The 17017-nt window shown below is 37.0% G+C and overlaps 1 long non-coding RNA gene across 1 annotated transcript; it reads right to left on the bottom strand.

Annotated features, from left to right (window-relative positions):
- Nucleotides 1-9668: 9668 nt before the first annotated feature.
- On the bottom strand, nt 9669-14137 carry LOC115836073. Its single transcript, XR_004031079.1, has 3 exons — nt 13990-14137; nt 12283-12434; nt 9669-9746 (listed from the first exon to the last, which is right to left on the bottom strand). It is a non-coding gene; the product is annotated as an uncharacterized LOC115836073 (long non-coding RNA).
- Between the last annotated feature and the right edge of the window lie 2880 nt (nt 14138-17017).

Below are 17017 nucleotides of genomic sequence, written 5' to 3'. Positions count from 1 at the left end.
TTTCCTTTATATTTATCTGATTGGGTTAATTCAAAAGCCTTGTCTTTAGGCTCTGAAATTCTTTCTTCTAGTTGGTCTATTCTATTGTTAAGACTTTCTACGGCATTTTGTAGTTTCCTAAATGTGTCTTTCATTTCCAGAAGTTCTGATTGGACTTTCTTTAAAATATGTATCTGTTTAGAAAATTTTTCATTTATATCTTGATTTTCTAAAATTTTTTATGTTGGCTTTCAAAATTTATTTAAGTTGGTTTTAATTTCTTTATGTTGATTTAATTTCTTTATGTTTGTTTCTGTTGTATCTCCCTGAATAACTTAATAATTAACCTTTTTAATTCTTTGTCATGTATTTCAAATATTTCATTTTGATTTGGATCTACTGCTGGAGAGTTAGTGTGATCTTTTGGGGGTGTTATAGAACCCTATTTATTTATATTGCCAGAATTATTTTCCTGGTTCCTTCTTATTTGGGTAAACTATTTATTATTATTCTTGAATTTATTTTTTTATTACACTGTGGTTTTTTATGTCTCTTGTTTCCCCTTGAGGATGTGACTTTAATGTTTATAGTTTATTGTCACCTAGCTTCAGCTCTGAGTGCTTTCAGTGGGGAAGACTCTGTATGAGTTCCTTGGTTATGGAGAATCTTTGTGTGATGGCTTTCTTCGATGCTGGCTGCAGTAATGATGTGCTGGGTATGTGAGCAGGTTCATTGTCCCCTGTTGGGCTGGAATGGCAGGGGTCTCATGAAGCTTATCTCATTCCCCAGAGATGTGCACTTAAAATTTTTTTCCCTAGTATTTTTTATTCACTGGATTGAACAATTCAGGCTTCTGGCCAGTTTGAGGTGCCCACATGTCAAAACCAGCTATGGCTAAAGCAGACGGATAAATACAAACCCCAGTATAGGCAGAGATCCCAGCCTTTACAGCAGTGGCTGGGGAAGTTATCAGTGAGATGCACTGAGGTCTTTTCAAGGGTAGATAGGGAGCTGCCACAGCTCTGCTTCCAGGCCAGCAGGAAAGTGATCCACCTTCCTGTCACACCCCTAACTCAGTGTTCCAGCTGTTCACATCAGGTGGGCACTTCTTTTCTTCTGCAGGAAGGCTCATGCTCCATGTAGAGAGGGGTTGTGACTCTACATTTCAAATAAGCCTCGATGGCACTCTTCCTTTGAGAATGCTCCTTTGAGAATGCTCCAGAAATGTTCAGGAATGGTCCTGAAATGTTCCAGAAAGGGTGTCTACAGATCTACCCATGCCAAGCTCCCGTAGGAGTTGCCCCAGCTATATCTGTAATGGTAGATGAGGGGGAGAAGAGGTCTCCTTCTCCACGACCCTTCCTGAGCACAAGGGCTGCCTGATTGTTGGGTTAAGAGCCACAGACTTTCCCCACTAAGCCCAGAACTGTACCTGTGCCTCTGCTGAAAGAAACTTCCCACAAGTGGAAAGTTCAGGGACTCAAGGCTTGTGGTCTTGTTTCTTTTGTCCCATGGGGTGTTCCTTAATGTGGTGCACTCCCCCTCCCTCTAAGAGTAGGAGTCCCTGAGAACAAGACTACTGTGAATGCTGCTGTTCCTCTGAGTCTAGCCACCCAGTGGGGCTGCCACACTTCAGGCTGGTACTAGGGAATGTCTGCAAGGGATTCAGTGATGTGACACGTCCTCTAGTCTCACAGCAGCGGGCACCAGCACCAGCTCTGATGGAGGTAGGAGGGCTGTGACGTAGACTCTGAGATTTCCTTAGTTATAAATAGCCTTAGTGTGTTGGCTTTCTCAAATGTCAGCAGTAGTAGTAATGTACGGGGCAAGTGGACATACTCAAGACCTACTGGTTAGCTAGGGTGATGCAGGCAATGGTGAAGGCGGAGGTCACACAAAAGTTTTCTTTTTCCAGGCCTCTGTGTGATTGTTCCTGCAAATGTTGTAAAAGGCTGGAGGCAGTTGGCTTCCAGCCACGAGGTGGCACTTGCAAAACAGCACCAGCCATGGTGGTAGCTGTGAAATTTGTGCTTGCCTTATGTTACCCAAGGGAGGTATTCCAGTGCCTTGGGCAATGGGTAGGCCACGGAGATCCCAAAGGACCCTGTCCATTGTGTTACACTACCAGGGTGTGTGGAGGGGCAAAGCCAGGTGGGGGCTGGGTCAGGCAAGTGCATGCTTTGGTTTCCCAGGAGCAGGCACAGGCAGTTTCCTGGCCACTGGGGTAATATTCCAGGGAGAAGCATAGCTATAATATTAACATTTTTAAGAATAATTATTTTAAATTAGAAATTAAAATGTATCAGAAATGCATTCTTACCAATATGAATGGAGCTTTTCCCTCAAATAATTAATACAGTCAAGGATAAATATTATTAATTGATAAAATAAGGATCAGGATCAATTCTAGTCCCATTATAGCAATAAGTTTTAAGAAAAATTGTTCACATAAGTAACCAATGAAAGTTTTGTTGTAATAGTACTACTCAGTTCTTTGAGCTCCCTCTAAATTATATTGCAAAAACACATAGTAGTCTGTCCCCAAAATAAGTTTTTTTAGTGATTTATCCAGTGGTATCTGTTTCCAATTTTTGAAAGCAAAATTTGGAAGGCAACTTTCTTGTAAAACGATTTACTATTCTTACGAGTCTATGAGTTTCTCAGTTTCTAAGAAATATAACAAAATGGCTTTCCAAAACACATTGGATAGCTTGATTTGCCCTCTAGATTCACTCTTAACATTGCTTTGAGCTCCAGGTTAAAGACTGACTACTCCTTTGCCTTTCAGCACCTAATTTAGTTCAATCAGTAGGAGGCTCTCAAGAGACTTGAGATCTAGAGAAAAGCGAGATCAAGATATTTTTCCTTGACTTCATTCCTGGTTTGGTTATCTCAGCATCTATCAGGCAGTCATTTGCACAGCTACTCACATTGTGTTCTAGTTATCATTCCCTCCTTTGCTCCTCCAGGTCCAGAAGTGGTAACACCTCCCTGCAGTTACTAGTCCCAGGGTCCTGTGCTATTTCTGCTGTTTCCCTGAGTCCTGCAGATAACTTTATAAATAATCGTTTTAATAAATTAACTTAAAATTGCCCAGTTTGAGAGTGCCACTTGTTTCCTACTGGAATCAATATCAATAGATTAGAATTTATCAAATGACTATTAACTACAGCTGTTCCTTTTTTTAAATTTTGCTCAGAAATACCCTGTTGATCGGGTCAAAATTAGATGAAACTGGAGTAAAACACCTCACACTATTAGCAATGAAAGGAGAATTATGAATAAATAATTTCAAGAATAAAAATAGGTCATACAGACAATAAAAAGAAAGTTCAATCATTTTATTAAATTTATGAGTAAATTTGATTATTTATATAAAATAAGCAAATACCTAGAAGTAAACAATTTACCAAAACCAACACAAGAAGAAACAGAAAAATTGGATTAGTCAGATAACTACTAAAGAGATTGCAAACTCATCAATTTATTTAATTTATAATTAAAAACCTTCTCATAAAGAACATTCCTTGCCCAGATGGTTGTTTCAGTGGTGAATTCCACCAAATATTTAAAGATGAAACAATTCCAAATTGACTCTCCCAGAGTACAGAGAAAGAGACCACTGCCAACTTACAACTGTTATTTCAAAAACCGAAAAGGCATTATTACAAAGGAAAAAAAGGTATAGGCCAATCTCACTTTTGCCATAATGAATGTAAATATAAAATTCCTAAATAAACTGGAAAAAGTTCTTTTATATCAAAAATAAGAAAAAATCATAAACAAGTGGAGTTATAGTAATTGAATTTGGTCTCACATTCAAATTTAATCAGTGAAAATTATCATATTAACAGACTACAAAAGAAAAATTGTATGATCATATCAATATATGTAGAAAAAGCTTTTGGATGTTGATAAGATTCAACATACATTTTCAAAAACAACAACAAAAGTATTAAAAACTAATAATAGAAGGGAGATTTCTTAGTCTCATATAGTGCATCCACCAAAAATATATTGCAATCATCATACTGGTGAAATCCAGTACAATCAGGCAGTGATAGGAAAATGCAGTGTAAACATTGGGAACAAAACTATTAATGTATAAAAGTTTTTAAAACTTCTAATAAATTAGCAAGAATCAGCAAGTAGGTAGAATACAAAGAAATGGCCCAGCATTTCATCTGAGACTCCAAAAAGGCTGTATTTCACACACACACAAAAAGGCAAACCAGAAATAGAGAACAGGCCTTACAAAAACGAAAACCTAGGCTCAAATGAGCTTCATCTTTAACAGATTTCGCTGATAGGCTACTACTTTACCTATCCACCATCAGCTAACAAACCCCTTTCTGAAGAAAAATTATAAGCCAGAGCATACACAATTCTTCATACAATTTCTAGCATTTAATTAAGAATTAGACACACAAAGAGACAGGAAAAAAAATAATAATTAAATGAAAAAAAAAAAGACAGCCCCTACGGGATGGATATAGGAATTATCAAAAACAGATTTTAAAATCATTGTGATTGATATGTTCAAAAGTTAGAAGAAAAGATTGGGAAATTTTCCAAAAAACTAGAAACAATAAAGAACAGTCTTAGAAATGAAAAAAACAATTGAAATTAAGAAAACAATAGAATAAGAGATTCAACACAGCTAGAGAGAGGATTTGTGAATCTGATTTCTGAATAGAAAATAGGCCAGTAGAAAATATTTAGATTGAAACAAAAAGAGAAAAGGGAATGGAAAAATACAGAAAAGAGAATAAGAGAGATATGGACTTTAAAAACAGTCTAACAAGCTGGGCGTGGTGGCTTGTGCCTGTAATCCCAGCATTTTAGGAGGCCAAGGCAGGCGGATCATCTCAGGTCAGAAGTTTGAGACTAGCCTGGCCAACAAGGTGAAACCCTGTCTCCACAAAAAATACAGAAATTAGCTGGATGTGGTGACGTGTGCCTGTAATCTCAGCTACACGGGAGGCTGAGGAAGGAGAAGTGCTTGAACCTGGGAGGTGGAGGTTGTAGTGAGCTGTGATCGCACAGCTGCACTCCAGCCTGGGAAACAAAGTGAGACTCCATCTCAAAAAAACGAAAAACTGAAAACAACAACAACAAAAAAAAACAAAACAGTCTAACATAGGTGTAATTAGAGACCTACAAAAAAAAAAAAGGAAATTAAAGCAGAAGCATTATTTGTAACTAATGTTCAACAAATGTTCAAAAGTAATCAGATTTTAAGCTGCTGATTCAAGAAGCAATACAAATGGCAAGAAGAAGAAAAAGAGCACACCAAATAGAAGTAAAAGCCAGTGACCAGAAGAAATCTTAAAACCTGCCAAGGGGAGCAGGGGAAGGCAAACTGTCTATACAAGAAGCAAAAATAAAAATGACCGCTAATTTCTTAGCAGAAACTATATAAATCAGAACACAATGAAAAATTTCTTAAGGTTCCAAACAAATAAAAATTGAATGTAAGTTCTATATTGAGTTAAGAAAAATCTTATAAAATCAAAGAGGGTGCATTAATGGCATTTCCAGGAAAAAAAAAATCAGAAATTCATCATAAATAGATTCAGATTCAAAGAAATACAAGTAAAGAATTTTTCAGGGGGGGAAAAGAATCTCCAGATGAAGGAAGAGAAATTCAGGGTAATTTGAAGGGTAATGGAAAAGGAGTGAGGAAATAAAAATGAATATTTACTATATTAAGTCAGGAAAATAATGACTTCTAGTATTTAAAACATATGGAGAATCAAAATACACAAAAGCATGAAAGGCAGGTGAGATCAAACAGAGTTAAAGTGTTCTAAGGTGTTTGTGTTTTCAAAGATTTGGTTAAAAAAAACGCAGTGGCTCACCCCTGTAATTCCAGCACTTTGGGAGGCTGAGGTGGGTGGATCACCTGAGGTCAGGAGTTTGAGACCAGCCTGATCAACATGGTGAAACCTCGTCTCTACTAAAAATACATAAATTAGCTGGACACAGTGGCCTGTGCCTGTAATCCCAGCTACTGAGGAGGCTGAGGCAGTAGAATTGCTTGAACCTGGGAGGCAGACATTGCAGTGAGCGGAGATTACACCACTGCGCTTTAGCCTGGGCGACAAAGTGAGACTGTCAAAAAAAAAAAAAACAAAACAAACAAACAAAAAACACTAATTAAAATTAGATATTAGTAAGTCAAGAAAGCCTAATGTAATACAGAAGATAAATAATGTAAAACTAATAAGGTAATTTAGAAGAGAGTTACATAATAATATTTAATTGATGAGTCCAAGGGAGGAAATAAAGCAGGGTATATAATGAGTAGACTCAATAGAAAACAAATGCAGTTGACCCTTGAACGAAAATGGTTTGAACTGCATGGGCCCACTCACACATGGATGTTTTTCAATAAAAGTTACGCTGGGTGTGCCTGCATCTCCTGCTCCCCTTCCACCTCCTCCACCTCTTCCACCTCTGCCACCCCTGAGACAGCAAGACCGGTCCCTCCTCTTCCTCCTCCTCCTCAGCCTACTCAATGTAAAGATGAAGAAGCTGAAGACCTTGTGATGATCCACTTCCACTTAATGAATAGTAAATATATTTCTCTTCCTTAGGATTTTCTTAACATTTTCTTTTCTCTAACTTACTTTATTGCAAGAATACAGTATATAATACATACAATATACAAAGTATGTGTTGACTATTTATTATTGATAAGGCTTTTGGTCAACAGTAGGATATTGGTAGTTAAATTAGCCAGGAGTCAAAAGTGTTATGTGGATTTTCAACCTTGTCCCAGGGGGTCAGTGCCCCAGTCCCTCATTGATCAAGAGTCAACTGCAGTTGCATCAAGGATCACATTGAAGGTCAGAACATCCCACACTCCTCTTTACTACCCTCCGGTGGTTTCTGGTTGCAAATAAGATCAAATACTCCATCTCCAATTTCACCTATTTTCACCCCCCTCCTTCCTGACTTCACGCTAGCTTCACTAGCTTCTCTGCACCTTGAATGTGCCAAGCATCTGCCCTTTAGAAACTTTGCAGTCACTCTTCACTCTGTCTAGATTGCTCTTTTCCATATATTTCCAAGAATAGCCTGACTCTAATATTATGTCCTTAAAATGGCATCCCACATCCTCCACTCTAAATTAATCACTTAGTTATCCCATTCTAGGTTATCACACCACCCTTATTTTGTTTTCAGCTTTGTAGCGCTGATCCTCTGAATTTATGTTAGTCATTTTTTTCTTCATTATGTTTTTTTCTACTCTACCATAACATAAGCTCTATAAAAACACAGACCTTACCTGTTTCTGTTCTTTACCTAATCACAGCATATAAAACAGTGCATGGAATATGGTGTGAATCAAGTAAATAATTATTGAATGGATGAATGAAGTGTCTAATGAAGTGGGTAAGGCACATTAGGCTGTCTTAAAAGAAATATAAATTTCCCAAACATGGAAGTTTATATGTTCATTCTTTTATTGATTAGATGATTTCTGGGATACTGTATTTGAGTCTAAGTATCACGTTTTAAGAGGCTTTTGCCAGTCTGGAATTTGGATTTTATCTTAATGACAACAGGAGAAAAACACACAAAACTGCAAATATTTGAATTGTCATAAGGAAATAGAATAGACAGTTGCCTCCTGTTAACAGAACTATGAATGAGTAAAGGTAAAAGGGATGTAGTTGAAGGTACCTTCAGGATTCAGATTCTCCAAATGAAATGCCATTGTAGTTTTCATTGGCAGAAAAAATTGCTATGATTGAGATGATTGAGGCTGATGCAGCTAGTCACATATTAGAGATTCTATACACAACATTTCTGTAAAAGTGAGAAGTTAGACCGAATGACCTTGAGAGCTCCTTAAACTTTGTTTCTATTCTACAGTACTATATAATGTCATCACAGTTCAGTTTACACAAAGTAAATACAACTCATAGTAATATGTCTTTAATCATAAAGGATCATTATGGTATTATCTCCCTATTTTGATTTCTTTCTAATTTTTTCTAACATTTGGTTTCTCCATTCCATTTACTATCTGAAGAATTTTGGTAGGAGTGGTTCCAGAACCATACGGCCCTAGTTTGCTACTTCTGCTGTTGCCCCAATCTAATGCCGCCTGGGTGCCTCCCTGCAGCCTCTGATTCACGGTAGCCACCTAACATTGGATAAATCCAATGTTCATGTTATCTAGATGTTGTGACAAAATGTTAGTTCATTAATTGCCTGGTCCATGCTTCCTGTTCATGTGGGTCAGAGTGGAGGTAGGGAGGTTTCTCTAACAAGAACGATGTTTGCAGCATTAGTCTTCTTAAGTAAATTTTATTGTCCTTAGCTGATGACCACTGAACTGTCATGATAACACTTAACCTTATTTGTTCTTTCCTCTTCCTCTACCTTATCAGTGAGAGAATAATATAAGTGTATGGGACTAACACAAGCAGATACCTAGCATTTTATGAGGTGAACATGCTGCTTTTGAGATTTATGAGATTGAAGGGGAAAGTTACATTTTTCTAGCATAGGATCTCTTTTTTCTTTTTTCATTCCTTCTTCTCTGATCCACTTCCACTTTCACTGCCAAAAGCCAAGTTCTATAATGTCATGTGTATTAATGTATTTTGATTTTTTTCATAACTACTCTCAAGTCTCCAGTTTCTGTTCTAGTCAATTAGCCCTAAATACTATTGTTGGTATAATCTATCTAACACATGCCTCTGATTCCAGAGGTATCAAGTCCAGCCCTCCAGCCAGAACCTTCCCAATCAGACCACAATTCACCATTCAGGCCTTATCTGGGCTACTCCTTATCAAATTGTAAGCTTTCCTAAATTCCACCCTGGCTTTGCCTACTTTATTCCCATTTTATACTCATCTGTAAATCTTCCCCATATTGAAGCAGGTAGGAGAGTGAGCAGGAGGATGGTTAGGGTGGAATTCCTGCAAATGGAAGAAAATGAAGATCAGGAGTTGTGTGGGGAGTGGTGGGAGTTTTAGGGTAAAGATACTATGAAGAGATTTGGATAAATCGCAGATAAATATGTTTTTTATATTTAGCCTGGTATAAAAACATAAAGTATAGATTTCTGAATTTGATTTTCTGCATACAGATGTTTATAATCATTGTTGATTCAGATTCAATTAGAGAATAAGCTTTTCATATTATAAATTTAGCACCTAAGACAGACAAGCAGGCCTTTCCCTGTCTCACTGGTCCATAGCAATACTCATTACTTGTTGGTTGATTTGAGCCATGTATTGGTGGGGGTTTATCAATTGTAATCCAAAACTGTCCTTCCTGTCACAGGATTTCATCTCTGGATGATTACTTCTGTATATGTTCTAAAACATTCAAGTCAGGCCCCAGCATTACTGGGTTGCATCTGTATCACAAATTACTTCACACACAGTATAACAGAGTAGTGATTGATCTCTGCTTCCCATTATCTTTATCCATCTTATTACAAGTTGTGGTGAATAACTAATGAGGAATGTTGGACTCTGAACAATTCTGTTTTCTGTTATTGCTGCAAAATATTCAAAACTTGAAGGAAAAACAAAACAAAATGAAGGAAAATAACAGTAATTTGAGAGTTCTTCACATATACAGACAGACACACACAAAAACACAGCTTGATGAGCAGAAAGCCAGAATGGATAGAAATAGCAGTTTCCACTAAAACTTACTTTTTTAAATGATTACTTTTTTTTCATAGAGATCTTTAAGGCAAATCCTGGTTTCTTTTTTCATGTACTCCCTCTTTACTCTGTAAGTATTTTAGAGTAGAGGGAAAAGCTTGAGGCAACTCCATAGTAATTCTCAATCATAAACTTCCCTGAATCCCTCCCTGTTGGTGTTCTTGTCCTTTATACAGAAACAAAAAGTTTAAAAAGGGAAAATGAGTCCTTCTTTAAACTCCCCTTTAACTTAGAGTCAATCAAGTCTGTTGTATTTCAGCTTATCTATAACAAATCTTACTTCAATGGTATTTTAATCAGCATGTAAAAAACTAAAGAAATGGCTGGGCATGGTGGCTCACACCTATAATCCAAGCACTTTGGGAGCCCGAGGCAGGTGGATTACCTGAGGTTAGGAGTTCAAGACCAGCCTGGCCAACATGGTGAAAGCCTGTCTCTACTAAAAATACAAAAATTAGCCAGGCATGGTGGTAGGTGCCTTTAATCCCACCTACTTGATAGGCTGAGGCAGGAGAATAGCTTGAAACTGGGAGGCGGAGGTTGCAGTGAGTCGAGATTGCGCCACTCTACTCCAGCCTGGGCTATGGAATGAGACTCCATCTCAAAAATAAAAATAAAAAATAAAAAAATAAGAAAAATTTTAAAAATTTTAAAAAAATATTTAAAAACTAAATGAAATACTTTTCTGTTCTTTCTTGTCCCACTACTTAAAGAATGGGACAAACTTGCTTTATTTTAGTGCTTTGTTATAGTCTGAAATAGGCTTTTCCCCCAGTATAAGAGAAATTGATGGGAAAGTTACGTAATCTTCTTAGATTTCTTGAGTAGGATCTTTACTGAGTGAATTTTTTATTTTAATTTGGAATATTGTGAATCCCAAGAGTATCAGTTGATCTACCTTTAATTTTTTTTTTTTTTCAGAGACAGGGTCTTGGAGTTCAGTGGTGTGATAATAGGTCATTGCAGCCTCATACTCCTGGACTCAAGTTATCCCACCACTTTAAACTCCTGAGGAGCTAGCACTACAGGTGTACTCCACCATGTCTAGCTAACTTTTAAAAATTGTTTGTAGAGAGGGGGGCCTTACTATTTTGCCCAGGCTGGCCTTGAACTCCTGGCCTCAAGTGATCCTCTTGCCTTAGCCTCGCAAAGCACTGGGATTACAGATGTGAGCCACTGTACCAAACCAGGTCTGCCTTTAATTTTACATGCATTTATTTAAAAGCCACCCAATTCCAAGCATAATACTAGACGGTAAAAAGCCAAAAATAAATAAGCTATGTGCCTGCCTTCGGGGAGCTCACAACTGTGTTTGGAAAACCAATATGTAAGGAATAAAAAGACATAATTTTGTGTTATAATAACTGTAATTGATTTATGTATAAAGTTAATAGGCAGTTATAATGAGAACTCTGCCTGAGCGAGTCAGGAAAGGAGAAGGCTTCATAAAATAGGAGACATTTGAGCAGAGCCCTGAAAGATTCTTAAGAGTTTGGGAGGAGGGATGTTCCAGGGAGAAAGACACTGCGTAATTAGTTAAAAAAAACTATAATCAGTTCTCTGATAATAATTCTCTACGGGTTTAGCACAGAACTTGGGGCTGGAAGCAAGCATGAAGCATTCTGAGTGCCATTCTAAGAGGCTGGCACTTTGTCTTAGCAATGGGGAACTTTTCATGGATGTTAATCAAGAAGTTAGATGAACAGGTTTATGTTTGGGGTTGGTTCAGAATAAAACAGATAAGAGTGAACCTGAAAGTCTGGAGACCTAAGTGGAAGAATTTTGCAACATTCCATAAGAAAGATGAAAGAGGTCTTAATAAATGCAGTAACAATGGAACTAAAGAGGTAAACATAGGCAGGAGCACAATTAGGGAAATAGAATCTAGTGTCAGGTTAGAACTAAGCAATGAAAAAGGAGGAAGAGCTCTAGAATAACTCATAGGTTTTTAGATCCTATGCACAAAGTTTTGAAACACATCAGGGTCCAGCACAGTGGCTCACACTTGTAATCCCAGCACTTTGGGAGGCCAAGGCAGAAAGATCATTTAAGCCCAGTAGTTCTAGACCAGCATGGGCAACAGAGCAAGACCTTGTCTCTCCTAAAAATTAAGGAAAAAAAAAAAAAAAAGCCTGGTATGGTGGCACGAGCCTATAGTCTCAGCTACTCGGGAGGCTGAGGCAAGAGGATCACTTGAACCCGGGAGTTCTAGGTTGCAGTGAGTAATGATTATGCCACTGCACTCCAGCCTGGGCAGTGACCTTATCTAAAAATAATTTTTTAACACATCAGCAGCATCACTGATATTTATTGAAGGCATATTCTGTTCCAGATACTGTGCCAGGCACTGCATTTCAAATCCTGTAATAATCTTATAAGACAGTTACCATTATTATTCCAATAAAAATGAATGAGTTTAAATTCCCTTGGAAAGATCATTGAAATGTAACTAATAGCTTCAACCTTGCACTAGAATCACTTTTCAACACATTTTGATGTTTACTATTATTATTTATTATTAATATTTATTATTACTTTTCCATATCCACATGAGTCAAGGACCAGATATTAAATCCACTTTAATATATGAAGAAATTTACTGACCTGGAAAAAAAAGATAGCAATTCAGGCATAAAAGTCTTAGTCTCATTGCTGCCAAGGTGGAGAGCTTTTCTGGCTGGCTGTCATTGCACTACTGTTATTAGGGAAGATATTGTCTTCAACTTGGCTTTGTGCTATTTCATAAATTTACAATTCTGCAACAGAGATTCAAGGAAAAATATAGATGAGTTAGGGCCGTTTGTTTCAAGTGAAAAAAAATCATCTCCAATTTAAGCGTAATGACTAAGGTGTCTTACAGAACTCAAGAATAGGAATGTCGGCCGGGCGCGGTGGCTCACGCTTGTAATCCCAGCACTTTGGGAGGCCGAGGCGGGCGGATCACGAGGTCAGGAGATCGAGACCATCCTGGCTAACACGGTGAAACCCCGTCTCTACTAAAAATACAAAAAATTAGCCAGGCGTGGTGGTGGGCGCCTGTAGTCCCAGCTACTTGGAGAGGCTGAGGCAGGAGAATGGCGTGAACCCGGGAGGCGGAGCTTGCAGTGAGCCGAGATCGCGCCACCGCACTCCAGCCTGGGTGACAGAGCGAGACTCCGTCTCAAAAAAAAAAAAAAAAAAAAAAAAAAAAAGAGTAGGAATGTCACTAAAGGAAGGAATAACTGGAACTAAGCTCTCCGGAAGTGTTAGCACTCCTCCTTTCTGCTGGTTTATTTGAATCTTCTTTTTTCCCCTCTCTGAAGACTAGCTTTTGTCAATGTAAGATTTTATTTTCTCTGAATACGTTTATACATATATATAGACACATATGTATATGTGTGTGTATATATATACGCACACACATATCTATACATAAAAATCCAATTATTTTATATGAAATAGATATATTTTTACATGGTAAGAACAAATCGTGACTACTGGGATTTTCTTAAATTAATATTCAATTTGTCAAAGTAAAAAGTTCTCAAATTTAGTTTAAGCCCTTAACTTTATATACATCATATAATTCTATTTATAAATTCAGTAAAATTTAACATTTACTCTCAAATTGGTCTTTGACTAAAGTTTGAGTAACTCGGATAGCAGAATGCACTAAGCAATCAGGCTTCTTACAATTTAGTTAATTTGATTGACTTAAATATTTTAGACAGCGCTTATAAAGTTAATGTATTTGATTTACTTTTTACTTGCCTAAATTGATAAGCAAAACTTTCTAAGGTACTTGAATCACTCTAATAAACCAGACAAATTAAATTCATAAAAATGATAATTCTAAAGTTATCTCAAACATCCCAATACTCTCTATAATCTTGTAACAATTCTCTTAGGTTTTTCAATACAAATAACAAGTCCAAATCAAATTTTAAGTTATAATTTTAAATGAGATTCAAAGGTCTCAACTGTCAGGTTCTCTAATAAGCCAATAATGTTATGTGGCCTCCAACATATCCCCCTGTGATCCTTGACTCCTGGTATCCACACTCCTATGTAGCTCCCCTCCCTCCCAGAGAATAGGATGCATGAGAAACAATGTCACTTCCAAGATAAGGTTACAAAAAACAAAAACAACAACAAAAAACCTAGCTTCTGTCTATGGTGACCATTCATCCTCTCTTGACTGCTGGATCTAATGAACTAAGTTGCCCTAAGAGGGCCCTTGTGGCAAAGGACCAAATGAGGCCTTCAGCAAACAACTAGTGAGAAACTGAAGCATTCAGTCCAACCACTCATGAGAAACTGAATTCTACTTACAACCATACAAATGAGCTTGACAACAGATCCTTTCCCAGTTGAGTCTTCAGATGAAACTGCAGCCCCAGCCAACACCTTGACTGCAGCCTTGAAGAGACATTAAGGCAAAGGCATCCAACAAATCTTTTCCTTGATTCCTGACCCACAGAAACTATGAAATAATAAAGTTTTGTTATTTTAAGTCAATACATTTTGGGATAATTTGTTTTATAACAATAGACAACTAATATAGATAGATATTAAATATTATAAATAGTATATAACCAAATATGAATATATTGCTCTTAACACCAGAGCCTTAATACTATAGATTTTATATACTTAACTATTTCTATATTTAATTCTAAACCTTCCCAAAAAGTCAATTTTGTTAACTGAAGAAGGAAATAGTATTACCATCTCAGTATGTTAAAAGCGCTTATTGACTTGTGTGATTTGGGGCAAGGATGAGAGACCTGAAAGAAGGGTCATGCAGATAGATACTGCTGCTGCTACTGACAAAAGGGCTCAAGATACCCCTTTACTTAATATTTTCATTGTATTTGAATAAATGAATTCTGCTATCTGAGGGTTTAGCTAACTTTTTCACCACCTAATTGCATTTCATAGTTCTTTATGTTTCTTATTAGATTTAAATGACATTTACTGGACGTTGAATATATTTTATGACTAGTTTGACTTAAATATCAGACTAGTGAAGACTCCTACCTTCTCTCATCCACAGGGTAGAAAACATGATCCTAACTGCTCCCAGCACTCCTATCTTTATAGCTACATTCCTGGCATATTAAAAGATAGAAACTTCCATTTCTGAGTTTCCATTTCTAAAACTGTTCTAAGGACTCCACTTGATACATTTCAGGGATTGTGCCTGTCTCTGGACTAATCAACAGTGCCAGGAGGAAGAGATTATAGGAAACGTCCTCTGATTCTCAGGTATGAGAATGAGAGGAAAGGTGTCAGCCAGACAATCCCTTAGATTTTCAGTACATAGCAATTAAAACTCATGGGGTTAGATTTATTTTGCTTCAATTTAAGTTGATAAAGAAACAATATTCTGATTCTCAGCTGGAAAAAAAGGAAAATTTCATAGTCACTGGACTCTTCCCAACTCCTAACCTTTCTAACCCTTCTCTTCAAGGGCTGCTCTTATATCCACATGTTGTCACAGCAATGACTCACCCATGTCTGCCCTTCTGGGACAGCACGCCAGTGCTGTAAAAGTTGGAAGTTTTACAGTAAAGTTCCACACCAATTCTCCCTTTTCAAAAGTTGAACTTTGTAGCATGTAGGTGAAGAGAGACCCACAGCCAGGGCCAGAAGAGCAAAATCCAGCCATTTCACTTTCTAAGCTTGAAACAATTATTTAATTTGCATATAAGTACCTGGAAATGTTTCTAACTGTAAGTTGTATTAAGGACTCTAAAAAGCAACTTGTTGGGACAAGGTTAAAGCAAATAAGAGATAAATGTACAGATAAGAATTTTAGACACCAGAGAAAGGTAAACAGGTTATATTTGGATAAAGAACCTCTGGTAGCAATAAAGTTGGGCGTTGGAGTATGACAGCTGTAGGCTGTCACTACCAGGCAAGAAAATAGTTATTTGATGCTTTCTGCCACTTGAGTTATCTTAGTTAAACATAATCATCTAAAAGTAAGGAAATTAAAGACAGATTTTTCTCCTAGCTTTTTTCTTCATGGATTTAAAACAAAAGCACTGTAATGAAGAAGTCAATATCATAAGGACATCAAATTAAAATTAGGTGGTGAAAAAGTTAGCTAAACAGTCAGGTAGCAGAATGCATTTATTCACATCCAAGGGATATTAAGTAAAGGGATGTCTTGAGCTATGCTGTCAGTGGCAGGAGAGGTAATAATAGCTATTGATAAATGATATGATAACAATAGAATCTACAAGGGAAGATAAGGATAAAGTAAATTGATTTGTAGATAATAACTCCTTAAACATAATTTGTTCTTTCCTCAAAATTCTGGTTTTTTTAAATGTATCCATGCCCTGTCTTCAGTCTCAGGATGGGCATTGTAAACCTTAGAAAAAATTGGGTAAAATATATCAATATGACTGAGTATCATCTTGGTCTTTCTTCTTTTAAATTAATTATGTGAGGCATATCAGAACTTCTCCCTAGGACTCGTAGTGAGAAGTGCCATTTAATTACACAGTACTTTGAATCTTTCACATGGCTAAGTATGTATGTCCAGTTCTATGAAATGAATAAAGATTTGATTACTACAGAGGAGAAAGGAACTTTCTTTGCCAAACCAGATATGAGTCACACACAATTTATCAATTTGGCAAACAATGAACTCTGTACCTCTGTTTTCCTTTACATTTTTCAGAGGTTAAAAAATAGACTCCATGTAGAGAAACTTGATGAACAATATTTTACTACATACTCAGAATGTATTTCACCTTTACAAAATGCACTCAGATTTTCCTTTAGAAATATCCCTTCCCCATTGTACTGTAGCCATGAACTTTGGACGAATTGACTCTATCTCAGCTTCAAGCTATATTATCTTACCTCACTTAAAACAGATACTGGTTCCATAGGGCTTTTTCCCAAACCCAGATCAATCAGTATTTGTCTTCTTCCTGGCCACAGTGATTGGCCCAGTCAGAGTAAATCTCAAGACTTTGTTCAACGATTATAGAATGTGACACTCTCTCTCTTCTTGGATGTGAACCAAGTAACCTGTTGCCCTGGTTGCCCTACTATTGGCAACCATTTTGTGAATATGATGGAAGCCAGAATACAGAGGAGGGAACAGCCAAGAGAATCACAGGAAACTGAGAGACTGCCTTGATCAAAACATACCTGGACTTTTCAGATATGTGAGCCAAAAAATCTAGTTTATGGTTTATGCTAATTTAAGTTGGGGATTTGTTACTTGTAACCAAAAGTATTGCTACTAATATGTTAAGTATCTATTAGGTTGGTGCAAAAGAAATTACAGTTTTTGTAATTTAAAAGTAACGTAGTATTCATCCAGGGAATGAACACT

Source organism: Nomascus leucogenys, chromosome 7b, assembly GCF_006542625.1.
Source record: "Nomascus leucogenys isolate Asia chromosome 7b, Asia_NLE_v1, whole genome shotgun sequence".
In the NCBI taxonomy this organism is placed as follows: Eukaryota; Metazoa; Chordata; class Mammalia; order Primates; family Hylobatidae; genus Nomascus; species Nomascus leucogenys.
Note: the sequence above shows the minus strand (reverse complement) of the source record. Positions and strands in the feature narration are given on the sequence as shown.